A 7,078-nucleotide genomic window follows, 5' to 3' on the forward strand; every position below is an offset into this window, starting at 1 on the left:
CTGAAAAATCTCTATCCCATCCACACACTACTCCTTTCCCCTGCCGAGTGAGTCACGCCTACCCTGAAAGGGAAATGGCTTAATGGTGTAATAATAATAAAATAAGGAATAGAAATGAGGTAATTGATTGTTACAAAAATAAATTCATTTCTCGTCGCAAAAGAGCAAGAAAATTAGTTTTAGAGTAAGATATTTCAGTCGAAATTTCAAGTATGTTTGTACAAGAAAATTTTGAAACTATTGAAAAAATTATATCAAACCTGATTGATGTGTCAGTTTTCTCATTAGGCTTATTTTATTTTACATCTTTAAATTTCATTATGTTTTCTTAATGTGTATAACGCTGGACTGTTTTATTCTGTGACTGGCGGCGTTATGGCTTTTGTGCTAACTAGATATGCCAAAGACTAAAGTGCGAAGAATTCATTATGTGTATCAGTGTCTCCAGAACGTGGGATTTTTCGGCCCCACCACTCTCCCATTTGGAAGCGATACATTCAAATCACGAAGGAATAATAAGGAGACCAAACTCCGTTCCCCCACTTGGCAATAGAAATATTACAGTAAGTGATACGCATATTATAGGAAGATCTTAGATTTGAGTGCGCAGGTGCGCAGTTGTCCTCTTCCTATACATGGAAAAGTATGCAAGTGAGAAAGTTTGTCTCAAATTGACGTAAGTTGAGAGGTTCTGTTTGTTTGTTTTGATGCAAGTGTCAGAAATGTATTCTAAGCCATGAGGTGTCAAGTTCCGGGTTGTGGACGAAATTACACACCGAAGAAGGCAAATCCACTTCGTTTTTTTAAAGCCTTCATTGTAAGTACATTAAACGTCTAATCAATTTTATTGTTCTACCTAACTGGCATTGAGCCTTGAGAATCTGTAGCCTATTTATCATATTACAAATTTAAAAGGTCCTTACCTATACGTTTCCTCCTCAAAGTCCGTTCACACATTTTTCAAATAAGTACCGAAAATACTTACTATATACTTATTTTGTGTATCTTTCGTATGATAATCAAGAAAAGAACACAAGCTCTAACTTCCGTCAATTTGACAAACTTTCTCACTCGCACACTTTTCCGTGTAGAGGAAGAGGACAACTGCTAACCTGCGCACTCAAATCTAAGATCTTCCTGTAATGTGCGCATTACTTACGGTAATGTTTCTATTGCCAGTTTCAGGTGGCTTCCCACTGGCAGTTGGGTCTCCTTATTATTCCTTCGTGATTTAAACCAATTGTGTCGGAGAGTCGGCTCTGTTAAATTCTGCGAAGCCCAGCCTCGTGTAAAGCCGAAAATGCACGAGCAGGAACCCGAGCTCTTCCGACCTCACGAATGACGATGTAGCTGCTCCTCAAATTTATTCAGGTTTTGAAATCCCGAATTACCTTAGAACCATTAGGTTTATTGCGAATGTTTCAAATTTAGTGCTGCATGCCTTAGTCATATTTTTAGTAACCAATGGGTGTTTAACAAATAAAAGACAAATTTTCGACAAAATAGTTAAATTTTCAACCTAAGGAATTCCTTTTAAAAATACATTTTTTAACTTAAGCATTGTAGTTTATACTGAAGTTTGCAGCTGAAAAAAATTAATTTTTGAACCCAAATAAATAAAAATGCGATTTTATCAACAAAAGAAATGAATTTTTATCTAAAACGAATTAATTTGTCAATAAGAATAATTCGCCAACAGAAGATAAATTTATAACTAAAAAGAAAATTTTTCGAGATAAAAAAATTGTCAACAAAATTGTTCAATTTTCATCTATAGAAACGAATTTTAAACTAAAAAAATAAGTATTAGATCAAAAATGGACTAGTTAAATTTTCAGACAAAAAATTGAAATTTCAACGAAAGAAATTAATTTTGAACTAAAATTATAATGTGTCAACAAAAAATTGAATAGATAAATTTTCAGTTGAAAAATAATTATCAAACCCAAAAAATCAAAGTTTCAACAAAATATTTAAATTTCCAAGCAAAAAATTAAATTTGCAAACAAATATTTTAATTTTCAAATCAATAACTTTCACCGAAAACAGAATTTCAAAATTTTCAAAATCAATTTTAAAACAGCGAAAATTTTTGTTAACAAAATAGATGAATTTTCACCGAAAAACTGTTACAGTATCAGTCTTAAAAATCAATTTGCAACCAAAAATTATTCAGAAAAATAGTTCAATTTGTAAAAAAATAGATGAACTTTCAACCATTTTATACCAAAATAAAATAAGTTTCAACAAAAAATGCATTTTCATCCAAAGAAATGAATTCTTTATTAAAATAGATGAATTTTTAAACAAGAATAATTTTCTACCAAAAAAGAAGAACAATTCAACAAAAAATGATACAATTAAATGTTTAGTATAAGAAAATGTTTTTTCAACAACAACAAAATCGAATTTTCAACAAAACAGTTCAATTATCAACCGAAATAGTTATTTTAAAAAATTTTAATTTTAAAATAGTTTCATTTTCGATGGAAGAAATGAATTTTCAACTGAAAATTGTTTTTAAAAAAACACACAATCGAAGTTACAACAAAATAGTTCAATTTTTAAACATATAGTTCGATTTTCATTTAAAAAATTATTTTTCTACCAAAAATGGAATGGAATGAATTCTGAGAGAAAATTTAAAAAAATATCACAATTTTTTACAAATTATTTCGTAATTTTTCCATATTATATAGTTTTAGAAAAAATAAGGAATTTAATTCTTATTAAACCTTCTTGCGCAATTTTGTTGCACCATTTTGTGTTATGTTTATGTTGGTTTGTAAAATTTGCTTTCAAATTTTAGTAAGTTTACGAGATATTCAGAAATTTGTAAACGATTAAAAAATAATTAAGACTTGCAAAAAAATCCGGAAAAATTTGAATAATTCCTAAAAATTAGAAGATTAGAAGGTCTGAAAATATTAGAAAAAGGAATTATTTTTCTAATAATCGTTTGAAAATTTTTAATACTTTTTATTTACAAAAATGTACTTAACAAAAAAATTCAAAAAGATTTTAAAACACATCAAACGATTTCCTAAAATTTAAAAGAAGACTGTAGAAGATATTAAAGCAAAATTTTTTAATTTGATAAGATTAAAATGTTTTAAAAAACGTAAATAATCCAGTAACTTCAAGAAATATTTAGAAGAATGGAAGAGATTGAAACTTAATTTTAAACTTAAATTTTCTAGAAATGTAGATTATCACAAATATCGAAAAAAATGAACTTTGGAAGCTTTAAGGGAATTCAGAAAGATTTCAAGGAGATAAAATAATTTTTCTTAAAATTCCTGTGAAAATTTTAGAAGATTATATAAGTCAGGTTATTAACATCTTGAATGCTTTTTTAAATTTTTCAGAAAATTGTAGTAAGTTAAAAATATTTTTTTGGAATTTATTTTTTTTTTAAACGTATTAGAAATATTTAAAATTTTGAAAACATTTCTCAAAATTTATCAATTATTCGTTGATATCTTCCAAACTTCTAAATGTCCTAAACATCTTTTAAAAAGACTCGAATTTTTCTCATATTTTTTTAAATCCAATAAAAAAATTTTAAAGTTCTCTAGGTTCTTTTTTGATACATCTATTTTCATGCTATTTTAGACTATAATCACAATTTTGAGGATTTTAAGAGAAAAAGCCAAAAAGTTATCAACTTGACCTCATTCAAAAGACTGATCATTTGAAAAAAATGTTGTTAAATTTTCCTTTGAATGTGGTGTGGAAAGGAATTTCATTAAAAAATGTGTGCGATTTTATGAACAGAAAACTGCATGAATTTCTGAAATTTCTTCTTTTTATTTTTTAAGTGTATTTTAATTTGCTTCACGTTTAGTGAAAAATCATATGCTGAAAAACGATAAGAGAAATATCTATTTCTTCAATTTAAACTATAATTTGAAAGGCGATTCTTCATAGTATTTTACTAACTAATGGAGATATTTTTATAATTTTATTACTGAAATCTATTCCCTAAGGTTAAACATGGTACACAAATATCGTAAAATTTTAAAAACACCAACTATTTACAGGAATTTTATCAATAAAAATCAATGTGTATGATATTCAAAGAAATTTTGGCAATATTTATAAAAGTATTATTATTTTAAATTTAAAAAAATTAATGTGTAGAGAGTACAGTTTTCATTTGAAATTTCACGACGGTTTTTGTGTACCATGTTTGACCCTCGGCCAGAATCAAGGAAAAATAATATAAAAATATGTTCATTAGTTATTAAAATTCTACAAACACTTACCTTAACAATTTTTTTCTCTTCTTATAATCATGAGATATTTCTTCATAGAATAAATTTTGTTGCATTTATTTTACAACTATTTACAATGAATTTCGAATTACAATTATTTTACAATTAAAATAAATTTGTAAAAGCTAAATTTTGTAATTCTGAGATAAGTATTTTAATGCATTAAAGATTCAGTAAAGATTTTATATACAATAAAATAAGTATTATCAGTTTGTTTATAAATTTATATATTAATAATTATTCTAGGAGATTCAAAGACAAAAAATTTAAACAAATTATTCAAAATGTAAAAAGAATATTTTTCATTTTCATGAAACCTTAAAAAATTCTTTAAAAAATCTTTGCAGATTTTAATTATTTTCTAATCGTTTCAGAATTCCTGAATATCTCTTAAACTTACGAAAATTTGAAAGCACATTTTTTAAAACAAAATAAATTTAAGGCAAGATGTACAACAAAATTGTGTAAGAAGGTTTGATACGAATTAATATCCTTCTTTTTTTCTAAAATTATAGAACATAGCAAAATTGCCTGAACTTTCATTCTCTTGACACCCCGCGAAATTCAGTTTTCTTAAAAACTCCTCCAAATAGCCAGTAAGCCACCGAAAACGAATCGTGAAGTCGGTGGGGGGGGGGGCTCGTGCTCGTGCATTTTCGGCTGTTTATAACCACGTTTTTTCTTTTACCATTATTTATCATAATTGTGTTCTGATTTTAAACTTAAAATATATTTATCATATCAACCTAACTGAAATGAAGATTCATTTTCTTTTTTAAAAAATCTGTTCTCTAGCAGAAGCACAAGATCCCTGAAATGTAATGTCTCTCTTATGTGGCAGAGTTGACCTGAGCATTATAGGCAGCTATAATGCTAAGGCCGGCATATTGTTGCGCATTGAAATATCTATTGCAGAAATGTATGGACATAGGAAACAAGGGACTAGGCATGCCATTGCGTGGGTGATGCAAGGAGGGGGGAGTTCCGCCACCTTTTCATGTCCCGCGACAAACATCGCAGCGCTCACAGGTTTATATTTTCATGCACAGTTCGTCGGCAAAAATGCTCGTGCGCATAATCAAATGGCACATCGTAAGATGGCGGATCTCCCCAATCATGGAATTCTCACTCCTCCCGTGGATTCAACCCCGCTCGCCAAAGTTAGGATGGCATGCGTAGTCCCGTTTTTTGTATGTCCATGCAGAAATGCTACTATTTTCTGCAGTCGGTAAGTAAGGGAAATGCATATTTCGTTTCTGCTTGATTTTTGTCAATTGCTGTCTTTGATATATATGTTATAATCATTATCTCTCACAATTCTAACATAAATCATATTATAAGCGGACCAGATTAAAAAAATTCTTTAGAAATATGTCTTAATGAACTAAATTTCTCGACATTATATATAATACTGTATTTACTTTCATATATCCATACTTGTTGACGTCCGCATGAAAAAGTCTTTTATGGTGGGTCTTTATTTTTCGCGTTTATTTGTTGTGTCAGCGTCGCACAGGAAAATTCGAAAATGTATTTTCTGAAATCCGACTATATGTTTAATTATAATTTTCTAGATTATTAGTTCATAAGATACAAATACACTAGTGGAAAAATCTTCTGGCTGTCTAAAATCAGATCTGGCCCAGATCCGGGAACGTCTAGACCGCCTAGTCATGACAGTCTAGCCTGGCCCAGATCTGGGACTGGTGAGTAATCCATGACATAAAACTTTCTAAATTCCAATGAGTCAAAGTTTTTTTTTTTAAGATATTCGAAAAAATGTTAGGGTGTTCAAAATCATAAAAAAAAGAAATTAACACTTTTAAACATATATTTTTTATTGTCCTGAGAGTCTAGTTTGGTTCAGATCTGAGCCTGGTCAGCAATCTATAACATAACAATTTCCAAGTGTCCATCAGCCAAAGTGTTTTTTAACGTATTCGAAAAATTTCCAGGATGTCTGAAATTATAAAAAATAAGAAATTAATACTTTTTAAAATTAATTTTTTTTCCTATTTTCTTGGCAGTCTATTCTGGCCCAGAGCTGGGACTGGTCCACCGTCCATACCATACAAATTTCAAAGTGTGAAGCAGCTAAAATTTGTTCAACATTTTGGAAAAACTGCCAGGATGTCTAAAATGATAGAAAATAAGAAATTAAACATGATTCAAAATCAATTTTTATCTTAAAAATTAAATTTCACGTTATTCTGAAACGTTGTGAACTAGTCCAAAGCAGCTGAAAATTAAAAAGTTACATTAAGGAAAATTAATGGAAATAGGCGAGAAAAAAAATTGTTCAACCAAACTTTTAAAAAAATCCATAGAAAAGTATTTGAAACAAATTTTTGAAAAAAAAGTCTGAGAAAAATTTAAAAAAAAATTAGAATAAAAATTGCTTTGAAAAAATGTTGGAAAAAAATTTTTTAGAAAAAAATATATAAAAAAATGTTAGACCCTATGCTACGAAATGCATACTATTTAAATTAATTCATATTTATATTTCCGTTTACAGTTAATTTATTTGACTATATGATGTATAATAACAAAAAATAATTAATGAAGAAATAGAGCTGATAAAAGGTTTTCAAAACTTTTTTGAGTTGTAGCTAATGGGAATGCATTTTCATTGACTTTCAATTCTGTCAGTGTAGAGTATTGATTAAAGTTCCCGACTACTAGGCAGTCTGATAAATCCTTGAAAAATGAAACACGGAGACGTTTTTTTGGCCAAAGTCGGTTTCATTTTTCAACATACTCTCCTTTTAGGTCGATACAGCGAGTCCAACGATTTTCTAACT

This window comes from Belonocnema kinseyi, chromosome 10 (assembly GCF_010883055.1).
Source record: "Belonocnema kinseyi isolate 2016_QV_RU_SX_M_011 chromosome 10, B_treatae_v1, whole genome shotgun sequence".
Classification (NCBI taxonomy): Eukaryota; Metazoa; Arthropoda; class Insecta; order Hymenoptera; family Cynipidae; genus Belonocnema; species Belonocnema kinseyi.